Here is a 14,393-nt window from a genome sequence, read left to right on the forward strand (position 1 = left end):
GCATCTGAAATAAACAACCATTTTAAAATTGCATCGTTTTGCAGGAGTACAATCTGAACAAGTACAATTCCATCCAACCGGTTAGCATTCCCCTACTCCCTAGTTGTCGTATGCGTTCATTAGCGCCTTTGATCACGGGGTGAGACTTCAAGCAACTGCAGTAATGCATTACTTGTGTTTTCTTAAACGTTGCACGCAGGCACTTTCAGAACTGAATATAACGCGATTTTATAAATTACTTCTTGCGCTCCGGGGCTCAAATTAGGAAGAGTACTTTATACTCTATATTCTGTTATTAGGTTTCAAATTTCATTGAACTCAACTAAATTGTACGTGATTTTAAATATTACGCCTTACGTTATGCCAAAGGCACTCATTCTAACTATTATTTTGTTACTATCATTTAAGTACTAATCACCATATTCTTTGGAGGACAATTTTTTTTTTATTTTACTATTACCACCATATTTCACAACGAGTGACTTAAACAGTATCTTTCCAAATACTTTCTTTCACAAATATGTCATGAATAAATAGTGTTCTAATCAACGTCACATAGAACATAAATTACGTAGTTTCTTCCTCAGCAATAAAATTAGCAGATACGACAGTGTGTAAGATTAACGACTTAGCTTAAGGTGATCCCGAGGTCAGGTCATTAGTGATCCAACGCTTGGATCTGGGTAAGCCGGCAATTAGTTTCCCTAGTATAGTATATGTATGTGTGCGTAGATCATTGACAGGATTGGATTTGATTTGGGAACATGGAGAATGGGAATGAGGAGAAATCACACAGATTGAATTAACCCAGAGTAAGTTCAACAATACACATCCAAGACCCAGGTCTATCTGAAATAGATCATCTTGACTTGGCCGTGGATCTGCCCTATAGGTAGCTCCAATGTAGACGTTCAGCACGATAACTGTTAAGCCACAGAGTTTGTCGTAACTTGATAATATTAATATAATAAGTAATATTTACACGAAATAGATGATTGTCTGATGACTCCGTAAATATTATTTCAGAAAGTCTATTCATATTCATTCATCATTGGCCAACTAGCTTTTGAGATAAGACAATTTTTTTAAAATTAATACGCCTAAAGAGTTTGAATAAAGAATAAAAATATACTTACTATATATTTTGGTGTCCGTAGACAAAGACTTTCATCTTTAAACAGATCACTGTTCAAGAGTCCCGTAGGAAAATAAACTTTCTTTAAGTTAATATTTAATTGTAACCAAACTCGCATAATATGAAGTCGGTTGGCCCCATGATTGGTCCCTGGGGTACACCAAAGATAAATTTGATGACTCTTTCGCAATTGTTGGCGATAATACGAGATGACTTTAAGAAGAAAGAGTTTTACATTTTCATTACGAATATTATAAAAGATTTAACAATTTTCGATTAGGTACATTATTACCAGGGGCATGCATTCGTTTTTTTATTGTATTTATACTTGATTTGATTTTGATTGTATTTATAATTGATGCGGTGGTGGTGTAATGGTTAAGACGCCCGCCTGTGGATCAAAAGGTCCCAGGTTCGAATCCTACTCGTGCCATATGAGTTTGTATTCAAATCTGACTCATATATAGTAGTTTTCATCGACCACCACTTGTTTCCGGTGAAGGAAAACTGCTCACTGGATTATTATTATTAACTTGTGTGTGAAATGGAGAAGGCAATGGCAAAACACTCCATTAATAATGCCAAGAAAGTTGTTGTGTGTGTTTCATTCCACGCAATGACCATGACGCTCAGCCATGAGAAATACGACTATGAAGAGGATAGGTACTTGATAGACAGAAAAATATCGAACAGTATGTCCATTTTTAACAATTTCTTCGTGTTATTTAAAATTCACGTTTGGGTCGTTGATTTATTGATAACACACAAACAGTGTGCATCATATCATGTCTCTGAACACTCCAACATTTTGTCTCATTTAGTGATATTAACAATAAATACGTGAATATATATATATATATATATATATATATATATACGTATAGAAGAGTGACATAAGTAATGAAAATAATGATCATACTATGAAAACAATTATGTGTACAATTTTGAGTTTGATTTGAGTGCGTTTCACCTCAGTCTAACCTGACGGTAAGTACAATGAGGTTATTTAGGTCTTACACGCGAGCTCAATAATCTATTTGCTCTATTCACCTTAATCCCTATATTGTATTTGGAATTTGGATTCAAATAATAAAAAATAACAACTGTTAAAGTTTTTTTTTTTAGTTTTTGAATGAGACTCTTTCGCATTAATTATCAAAAATTTGATTTAGTATTAATTTTAGAAAAACATTTATATTTGCTAAATTTTCACATACTGGTTGGTCGCCGCGTACTTTAGACCTCGCAAACACAATAAATATTTAAAAAATATAATCAATACATCATTAGGTATATATATCATCAGAGTTTATTAAAACGTTCTAAAATTAAAATGACCGAAACTTGTTACTTTTCGTACAATTACTGTATTTCCACACCAACTTAGTTTTCGTCAGCTGTTTCTCACTATTTTAGTAATGGATCCCCTCCATTAGATGGAAATTGTAATGTTTGTCTAGACTGGACGCGTGATCTTTTGTTCCGAAAACTAATGGCCGGGGATTTTATTCGGGCTTGGATGATAATATACTTAGCCGGGATGTTCTGGAGTCACACTGAAAATATTGCTACTTGAAATTGAAAATATATCTCAGGGCTTGCTGTTATTCCTGAAACTCGACGAGTGGAAATAAAAGGCCTATTAATTATTAATTAAAAAGAAATCACATTAATTTTTTTAATGTCAAAAACAAAAAATATTTGGAGCTTGTTGTATGATAGTGTTTCTTGCAATACTGACTCCAAAATCGTGACTATATCCTGCGACGTCACAATTATCTCAATTAAATCATTTATGAGTAAAATGTAAATTAAATACTAGGTATCGATATAGTTATAATAGTACAAATGTAAATTGTAACACATTTTATTAGAGATACTTCGCAATATTTTAGTTCCATCGGTCGTCCGGTCCGGTTTCCGTACTAGCGCTCATCCGGGCCGGAATGCAGCCGGATAGCCCTCGTCACAAGGCTAACTAGCAGCTCACAGTGCAACCATTGTTGCCTGTGGAAATATATTTAGGAAAAGAGAAAACTTATTTATCTCGAATCCGAAAAATTGCACTGGAGCTTGCTTCTTTGACATTGTCATTTTAAAATTGAAGTTCTATTTATAAATCTTACTGGAAATATAACAAAAATCGACGAATTTCGCCACATAGTTACTACTTAATTAAAATAAAAACTGGTAATGCAGCATACTGTCATTATTATTAGAGTGAATAATTTCAGAGAACAATGTGAGCCCGTACAACACTGCACATTTGGCAAAATATTTTTTTTTAAACAACACTTTTTTTGTTTTTATCGTATCGTAAGGCGATATAAATACGTTCTTTATTTTACTTCATAAAATAAAATTATGAGACAGTAAGTAATAGAACCATGGAATTCTTCACTCCAATGTAGGCAAATGGAAAGATAAAGTGACCCAAAAATAAGAAGCTTTTCCTTAAAAATAAAGCTGGGCATAAAAAGCCAAAGATTAACGTCGCTCACCACGCATCTATCTCCGTAATCTGGCAACTAATAAGACGCCCGAAATAGAAGACGTGGAGTTTGAATACATAAGACTATGCCGGCGACACACTAACTCCAACTCACCGAACTCCAACGCGAATGAATGAACACTGCGTAGTTTATATGAGAGCTTTTATTTACCGCAATTGAAAACTTGAAATATGTACTAAATACGCTAAAGTTACGCCAAATGCTCTGCCATGTTGTATAGCCGGAATCATATTCACTGGGAACTGAATGGTTTAAGATCTTAAATTGTAGACAATGAATATATTTCATGATTACTTTATTAAATTTTAATACAGAGAGAAAATTCTTTTAAATCTATATTTTTTCAGAGCGGATTTATACTATTCTTAGTTTTTTTTTATAAACTTTGTTGGTTATCATTTAAATTTTTGGTCACCAAAAAACAAAAGTAACGATTCATTTATTCTATATTGCCATACATTTTACCTATTGTATGGAACATACATTCCTCGCTTCTTATTTGGCCTTTTCCATCAAACTTCTCGCCTTTGTGATTTCAATTCGTTCGAAGTGCACTTTATTGTCTTTCAATGTCGCAGTACTTATAAATGAAAACACAACAGCAAATGTTGATGCAAACATGTGAATATCCACACTGCGTATGACGGCGCAAACATTTGCTTTACGTGGCAAAATGTATGGTAAGTGCTCTGGCAACCATTCTATTTAACATCTCTCTCGCCTGAGTGTGTTCCTGGTTGCATTCATGGCTTCAATGCTTGGAAACCCGGGGCCCTTTTATACTACCATATGATTGTAAGCGGTGGTAATGGTTTAGACGTCCGCCTGTGGATCGAAAGGTCCCAGGCTCGAACTTTACTCGTGCCACATGAGTTTGTATACCAATCTGACTCATGTATAGTAGTTTTCATCGTCCACTACTTGCTTCCGGTGAAGGAAATCATCTTGAGGAAACCTGCACACTGGTTGATTCTTATTAACTTGTGTGTGAAATGGAGAAGGCAATGGCAATCCACTCCATTAATAATGCTAAGAAAGATGTTATGTGTGTTTCATTCCATGCAACAACCACGACCCTCAGCCATGAGGAATACGACTATGAAGAGATTATTGTAAGTGGCCACCAAAAAGTGTCGTATGCTCGACAAAAATCTTTTAAAAAAGCAAACTCTTTTAAAAATGTTGAAATTTAAACCTTTGACCTAATAAGTTAAATAAAGTTTCTACAAAACTATATATATATATATATATATATATATATATATATATATATATATATATATATATATATATATATAATCCGGGTTGATGCAAACTGATTACTTATTCAGAACACACGCGTTGTAAGATGGAACTTTTAACACTAGTTTACAAATTTTAATTTTTTAGAGAAAATAGTAGTTAATATGTAAATTTTATGAAAATTGTTCGCTCATATTTCACATGGTTTACTGGATGAAATTACTTTTATTTAAGAATCTTTAAAATTTCCACCAATCGATATTTCGCATCCGTGTACTCGCGAGGATAAGAGTGAGAGTAAACTCGCTACATGTCTTTAGCTGATCTGGTGAAGGCAGAATGATGGTTATGATGAAGTAAAATCAAAAGACAAATCGAAAAATTTCAGATAGCAAGCCTGCTTTATTGCTTCGATTGACACACATTTCCAATTCAAGAATGATGAGAAAAAGTAATGTAACCATACAGGATATTGTTGTGTAGGTACCGGTCCAAGTAATCCGAATTGCGAACAAAGTTATCGAATATCCTCCAGGTACTCGTATCGAGTTCTACCAAGTCCCAACTGGGTTAATACCTCGGAGATTTGTGCGTATCTACAAGATGACAGAAGTTGGGAGAGTAGGTATTATGCTAGCTATACATACAAATCTTTTATTTTCAGACAACAAAATCCATAGATGGGTTAATAGCACATTACACTAAGTTAGTTGTTTAATCGCCAATATTAAAATTAAATATTTATGTCACTAGATGGCGATATCGAGTTTTAAAACGCGCTATCGTGTGTCGCTCAAGAAATTATATAGAGCTTTGAAATGTGTAAAGATTTTTTAGCTTAACTTTTTGATCATTACACGGTTGTCACAATTCTGAAATATATCTGTTAGACCTCACGTATATTTTTGACAAACAGCCGATTTTTCATTAGTAAAATTTTAAAAACCTATAAAACTAATCTATATTTTTTTTCTAGCGAGTTGCAATCATGTTAACGTGTGAGTTTCCATGATCACCCTCCTAATAGATTAACAAAAATAAAAGAAATTAATTAAAATATCGGGAGGCGCTAGTATGCAGGGGCTATATCTTGCTTTACTTGACACATCCTTCATCAAATATTTTGTATCTCCTCTTCACCTAATCTAGATTGACGTGAGAACTAGATTTCGAATATTACAAGTCTATAAATTGGAGTTTATAGCTGTCGATATACGACTCCAAGCTGTAATATTGCTTGTAATGTCACCACTTTGAAACTGATTCGTGTTTGATTGTTTGTTTACGAGCTACTGCGTAACAACCAGACAGTGGTCGGGCATGATATTGATCGTTATTGTTGAAGTTTCGTAAGGTGTGAATAGCTGTTGTAGGTAGACTAATTAATGGACAGGCTATTTAATACTTTATATTGACGCAGCTATAACATTAAGTAATTTTTTAGACTAAAATTATTCTCTCCAGTCTAAATCGCCCATAAAATAACAAAATTGAAAATGCGACACAAAAAAGACGAATTGAATAGAACAATTTGCCGCACGCTATCGATTATCCGCCAGCTTTAATCGAGTGCAATTCGACAAACAATGGGGTGCGAACTTTAAGACAAAGGACCAACAAAACATACAATATCAATAAAACAAATCACAAATAGTATTCGGGGACTAAATAAATGAGCGCACCGCACAAGGACCTGGCAAATTTACACTGCACTTCAATGGCAACACTGACTATTTCACTCATACCTTCACTTACATTACAACCTTAAAACTGTCCAATCATAAACAATACTGCTTCAATCAAAGACACAGAGTCTAAAATTGTCCGTACATCAGTTTAATAACTGCAAAACTTTTGTAAACGGAACTCCACTCCTGGATGTAGCTCGATATATATCAATGCATTGTTAACCGTATCCAGTAGGAAATAGCGTGTAAATTTGATGTTGAATGAACGTGCGTGGGCCGGACTCGAGAAATTTATGAAGTGTCTCTATTGTAATTTCCAATATTGTTTTTGATTTTGTTTTTCTGAATGTCATTTTTATTGGTTTAGATATTTTTTGTTTTTGTACTCCAGAATCTCAATTAAGAAGATGCATATGATGAATATTTCATAATTGATTGAAATTAAGACAAACAGGTTATTACAAATAGAAAAACGAACAATTTTGCCAATTTGAATTGTTAAATAATTTGCATAAATAGGTGAATCCGCTGCAGCGGTGTTAAATATTTTTTGATACATTTTCTCTAAGAAGTGCATATTAGTTTGAAAATATTAAAAATATTGTCTTTTTTATGTGAACAAGATTATATTATGTACTCTTAGCTGAAAAATCTATCGGCCATTACATACCAGAGTGGTGGGGGAAGCGTCTATATAAGTCTTTGCGCGCTTCATTTGAGTAGTTGTTCTCGTAGCGATCGTCAATTTGTTTTTGCGATTTGCCGTGTAATTTCTTAAAAAATAATTCTACTTGTTTTGTTTTCCACTTTAAAATTCGTGATTAGTGTAATTTGTTGTAAATTTATCATTTTGTAATTAAAAACTAAATTTCTGTTCGGTAAATTGCTTTTTTTTAAGCTCCCACGTTACTGGTTGATAAAAGTACAATAATAAAATGTCCGTGATTTAATAAACAAGTTTGGTCAAACCTAGAACAGGCGGATCTTATCATTTATATTACGAGCCACACACCGCAGACACTGAAAATGAGCAGTAATTTCCTATTTATTCTTTAGGAAATCAAATTGTAGCACAAAAAAATAATTAGAAATTCTAATTATTCTAAAGTACTAATACTCGCTTTAATTCAAAATTAAATAAATATTGAATCTAGATATTTTTCTTTCAAATAGTAATATACTCGATGAAAGTTATCGAGGTTTGTACACAGGTATGGCTGTCTTCAATTCCCCTTAATTTACTAACAGACATACTTCGCATACAGAATCACAATCACTGATTTCTGTCAATACTAATCGGGACGTTAAAGGAGTACATCCATTACTGCACGCACACAGATGTTAAAATGTTGGTATCAAACACAGACACATTGTACAATTTGTAAATTTACATTTTAATAGCAAAATTTACGAGTGTCGATGAAGATTTTGATGTCCGCGATATATTATTAAAATTACAATATTTATAATAAGCACATTGTAACATGTGCAAGAAAAATTTTACAGTAGTCCGTTTCTGTTTCCGTTAGAGACGCCAGCGCAAGCACCAGACCGGTCTTCCCATTCTGCGAGCTTTTCACCCATTTCCCGGAGCCCTATTTTTGGAATACGGGTTAGCTTGTAACCCTAGAGTCACAGTAGGTAAGTAGTGAAGTGGGAATTGATGGGTTCAACGCACATAACATAGATTCGCGAAAGTTCTTAAGAAACTTATAATATCAACATCGTAGCTAACATGCGCCTGTAAACAGCAGTGGAATTGTACGCTAAAACTCAGTGCGTGTCACTCGTGTCGCTAATTACGAGGTTCGATTCCAAAACTGAGTACACACAATCAGCTTTGTTTGGGAGCCATGACCTGGCTGTAAATGTATTTCAATTGTATTTATCATAAAGGAAAAATCTCTTTACATTTATCATAAAGGAAAATGATCTTTTTCTGATTGGCCCGGGTCTTGGATATTTATCTATATATTTATTTGTTATAAAATATGGTATCTTTGAGTTAGTATCCCATAACACAAGTCTCGAACTTACTTTAGGGCTAGCTCAATCTGTGTGATTTGTCCTAATATATTTATTTATATATATATCTACACATTTCACATTTAAAAAGGAATGTGTTGTTTTCAGGGTTTTGACGTAAATTGTATAACGCCATTTTTATGAAATTAATTATTATTATGAAAAATCTTATTAGATATCTAATTGTTTTGCATTTGATAAAATTTTTCAGCATGTTTTCATCTCATATTTTTGTAATTTATCTAAAACTCTAAATATAAGCTTATTTGTACGTTGCACCCATAGACTGCACCTGTCAAAGTTGGAAGTTAACTTTGACTTGCGCAGAAAACTGGAAGCCATTTTTATCCAAACGACGGGGGCGCGCAGGTCAAAGTTAACATTAAACTTTGACAGGTACAGTCTATGATTCAAGGTCCAATTTATAGAAAGAAAATATTTTTATTTTCAAAAGTGCATTAGGTACATACAGTGTGTCGTATTTACCTGTGGGTAGTAAATATTGCAAGTCTAGGTGAGCGGTTTAAATCCGAATGAGTGGGTATCGCCAGGCAATCGTTAGCATTCGCATGCTGTGTGGCCGCTACACCAGCGGCGTATGCGAGATTTGTAGTATTGTGTTTTATCTAGCCTGTGGATCTAGTCCCACTGCTGGGCCTTTGCCCTTTTTCTTCAATGGGTTTTTTATTAAACTAGGCATATAATTATAATAGGCAACTTTTGTTTAGTTTTTTTTATGTACTATCCCTATTTATTTCACAAAATAAAGTGTGTCTTCGTAAAATAATCTTATGTGAAATGTATTCTCCATACAAACTCACAGATATTATTCTTTATTTAACACACTAGGGGTGCGTCCCGGCTTCGCTCGGTTAAAAACAATGAATTACATGTAAACATTATTTAGGAATCACACAATCTTCGAAATCCGCATCAAATCAGTGCAGAAGTTTTTCAGTTTATCGCGAATAGAAAGTCAGACGCAGCAAAGGACTACTTTTTATAATATTTAAGGATAAGCGTATATCAAAATCGAGACATCAAGGGGATAATCATTATTGTTTTTGAACAATATTTAGTGATTTCCTGGGCACACGGGCCCCGGGATCGTTTCTCTAAAACAAACATTGGCAGCACACACAGACAGGAATAAACTGTCTTTATGTGGCGATCGATCTGCGGGGTCGCTTCATTTGGGGCGCGATTCTTAATAACGTGACGGATATGATGTAAAATGTAAAGGCTGTGGTTTACACTAAGATTTTTATATAAAGCCTTGTTAAAACACACTATGAATGCTTATCAGAACTAAATTATACTAGTCCACCGTCTATATACAAAATCTAAAATCAACCTAAGAATTTCTAACATCAATTGAAAACAGAAATGAGATTCATGGTAATGTGTTATGGCCCATCAGCTTGTCAGTAAACAAACATGTTTAATAAAATTCTGCAATGATCGTCTCAATAATATTTAAATTATTTTAGAGTAATTTCACCAGTCCATATTATTTGTACGTCTAATTATTGCAAGCATTTTAAAATTTTGTAGCTGACGATAAAATAATGCTAAATTTATTCAGCGGTAATAAAGACATATTTTCAACGAATCTGGTTAAGATTATCTACTGTTAACTGTACTAGTAATGTAAACAAGTCAAAATAATATTTCAAAGGTTAACTACGTTTAATACAATTAATTGGCAATAATATAGCAACTTGGAAAATAATAACAAGCGAACATTTACTCAATTCACACAAAATTAAACGCGCAATCAATAACTGCTTGTCGGAATATAATTCCCAATAAATTCTGACTAATGATGAGGTGTGGGCTAACACGAGTTTCAAATTGATTCTAGAATAATCAACGATCCCTAGAATGACGTAGAAATTGTTAAAATAAAACATACTAGCATGCCACTATGAATTAGTAATTGTATGATTTGCTTATATATTTAAGTTGAATTGCGCAAGTATTTAGAAACACATGTAAAAGGCGGGTTTTCTACCAGTCAATCTATAGGTGATGCAGAGATAAAACTACAAATTTGGGGAGAGTGCAACAAATAAATAAATATATTAGGACAAATCACACAGATTGAGCTAGCCTCAAAGTAAGTTCGACAGTTGTGTTATGGGATACTAACTCAACGACACTATAAGTATAAGTGGTAAGTAAGTGCTTGCCTCTGAACCGAGAGGTCCTTGGTTCGAACCCCGTTCGAGTCATGATGGAAAGTGATCTTTTTCTGATTGGTCCCGGTCTTGGATGTTTATCTATATGTCTAGGTATTTCTTATAAAATATAGTATCGTTGAGTTTGTATCCCATAACACAAGTCTCGAACTTACTTTGGCTTGAGCTATCCCCAAAGTAAGCTGTGTGATTTGTCCTAATATATTTATTATTTATTGATGTTGTAGTATCTACGCAAATCATTGATTGGGTGCCGCCGCACATAGCAGTGACCGACAAAGCCGGGGGATTAGCTTGTAAATAATTGCTCTGTGATTAGTCCGACCAAACCATGGCATGCTGCAGTAGAAATATTTGGTACAAATTATAGGATGAAAATTGATGTATGTAAACATTGGACGTTACTTGTTGTTCTGCGGTTTACTAAACTGTTATTGTAGTATAAAATTATTTCGGAATTGAAATTTATTCTATCGAAATCGAAGAAGATGAAACGGTTAGGAAAGGTACAGATAAGTTAATTAATTTCGAAGATTTCAGACGATAGAATTCCAGTTAGTGCACAGATTATCAAGTTGAAAATATTAATTAGATTATAATATATAACCATAATAGTTTTAGCAAAAAAGAATACATATTTTCTCTGAATTTAAGGTGTAAACTAAACTAATATCGATTTAGATTTTGAAATGTATATTCAGAAATTCGGAAGACGGTGATTTAAAGCGTACTTTCCATCGACCTATATCTAAAATCATGTATGTCCAATATATTCCCAATTTATACTTTAAAATATTGGCGGACACTCAACGTAGGTATATAACAAGTCAGTACCCGACGTTTATAGTAGAAATTGTAAACATGGAACGTAATAACATCCCTGTGAGGCAATTTCATGTATTATTTCATTATTTTATAATATTATTACTTATTTTCTGCTCCGCCTCAACTTCTGCCTTGATTCAGTCCAAGAAGCACCTGATTAATGTGGGTCCTACAGGCAATTAAGGCAACATGAAAATAATAAAGCACTAATAAAGGACACTTGCGTCCCTAAACTTGTTGCGAATTTCACTCGAATGAACCGAACAAAATGGCCGCGTAATTAACACATACCAAGATATAAACGAGCAACCGGAGAGATATTTGAACAACAATTAAAATGAAATGTAATGTATTATAATTTAACTTCTGTTTTTATAATCTATACTGTTCTTAATATCTTAATAAGTAACAGTGGTTCCTTAATTTTCATGCAACTAATCAAAAATAAAGATGATATTAAATATTTTATGTTTGCGAGGAAATCATGATATTCCTAAATACTGTTTACTGTTTATAATCTCGGGTTTGGTCTTTCAGTTTAGTCGTCCTCTTAATCGATATCAATTATTCATAAAAGTGTAAGTTAACAATTCGTTTTAATATGAACTTTTAAATAATTTATTTAGATGTAGTTAATAAAATATAATTATAAAACAAATATAAATCAAAATATATATGTATAATTCTAACAATTAATAATTCTAACAAACACTTGCAAAATAAACAAGCGTTTGTCTGTGAATCAGATAGGAAACAAATTGAGACTTTACGCCCTGCGGCGTATTTACAAACACCATAACTTACGTTACAGCGCAGCGTGCGTTGTGAGAATATTTTACGCGTTGTTTGTTTCTATTCGATGTATCGATCCATTGTACCGTTGCGGAGTGGCTAAATAATTATGTAGGACCTAGGTCCTAACTACTTTATGCCCTTCTCGTATGTTCTAAACTATATAAATATAAGTATAGATTAATCGTGAAAAGTAACAACCAAATGAATATTAAATTAAAAAATGTAACTATCACTTTAAGGTAGCAATTATCATCATCAATCAATACATGTAATAAAACAGTAAAAAAAAGTGTTTCTGTACATTGAATTTATTTAAATAAAAAAAATTGAGATCGATAGACAAACCGTAATAGAATAAGAATTTAAAAGTCTGTCTGTTCGTCTTTTTATCTGTTTGTCTGTTTGTTTGCACACGCTAATCTCTGGATCCACTGGAGAGATATGAATGAAACTTTTTTTGTTGTATAGCTATAAAGCCTGATCAACATATAGGGTATAAATGATTTTGAAAACTGGAACAGCTGATTTTTACTCCTTACCAAAAATTGTTCAGCCACGTGAACAAAGTCCCAGGCACCAGCTAGTTCTTACCAAGATACCATGAAACTGTCTTAATATAAACTTACTAGAAAATAACTTTTGTATTACTGCTATATAGAGTCTATACATACATTATATGTGTTGGTTTGATGTCGTTAAGGTATATTGCATGAGAAAAGGATGTTGAACACCAACACTTTCTTCATCCGCTATGAAGCGTCGGAGTCTATACACAAACCTAAAATCGGAAAAAATGTTTAGATCATAAAGAGAGAGATATGTAATATTTGCACCACATTTAGGTGAAATAATTAAAAACACATAGGTTTAGTCTACATGTGTTTCAACATTATATATATATGATATTAGTTATACATAAATAAATAAATAAATAAAAATAAATCTATTAGGACAAATCACACAGATTGAGCTATCCCCAAAGTATGTTCGAGACTTGTGTTATGGGATACTAACTCAACAATACTATATTTTATAACAAATACATAGATAAACATCCAAGACCCGGGCCAATCAGAAAAAGATTATTTTCCATCTTGACCTGACCGGGGATCGAACCCGGGACCTCTCGGTTCAGTGGCTAGAACCTTACCATTGCGCCACCGAGGTCGTCGAATATACATATAATAGCAATGCTATTTTCTACTAGATATGGATTTTAAATAGCAATAAAAGATGTTAGTTACAGCTTCTTGGCCGTAAATAATTCGCACCATTATTGTGTCGTATAGTCCGGCGGGATATAAACACACAATTTATTCATCGATTGGACAGATTTATGTGGCGTTGTATCGCTTCCGCAGCGTACTTCAATTTAGACGCGGTCGGGTGAAGATTGCAACTAATCCAATATATGATTTGAAAATTTTCAGGACTTAACTGACTTATACAGTAAAGAATAAACGACTACATAATAACTGTATGTGGCCTTCGTATAGTCTTTTGTAATAGACTGAGAGCGAATGGAAATTATAGAATGCCAGCCTGTTCCCCTCCCATGCAGATTGTAAAAGTTAATCATGACAAATGGCCTGTCAGTTTTAATCTGAATTCCACAAAAAAGCCTGTGCCATGTACTAATCTTGGCTTTCGAGAATCATGAACTTTTGGCTCTGTCTACCCCGCAAGGGGAAAGACTACATATATTTTTATCTACTTATTAAAAGCATAAAGTCTTTAATAAGAAAAATCCTAAATAAAATAGCTGACATCAGCTCCGATAGCCAACGACTGCAGGAGGCGTTGCCATAACCGATTTACGACCTCTACAGCTCCCTCGGGAGCCTTAGAGTTACGCTGAGACCGGAGACTATTTATCATGAGCCAATAGTTTTTCCAGTTTCTTATTGTTGCTCGGATAACGGTTGGAGGGATGGAATAAATAGGTATGTATTCAAAATTGTGAAAAATC

At 33.5% G+C, this 14,393-nt stretch overlaps 1 protein-coding gene across 3 annotated transcripts in view; it reads right to left on the reverse strand.

Moving 5' to 3' along the window:
* LOC128672643 (uncharacterized protein) overlaps nucleotides 1–14,393 on the reverse strand; it is a 315,359-nt gene that overhangs the window by 217,093 nt on the left and 83,873 nt on the right. The window lies entirely within an intron of this gene.

The sequence above is a fragment of the Plodia interpunctella genome, chromosome 9 (assembly GCF_027563975.2).
Source record: "Plodia interpunctella isolate USDA-ARS_2022_Savannah chromosome 9, ilPloInte3.2, whole genome shotgun sequence".
Taxonomy (NCBI): Eukaryota; Metazoa; Arthropoda; class Insecta; order Lepidoptera; family Pyralidae; genus Plodia; species Plodia interpunctella.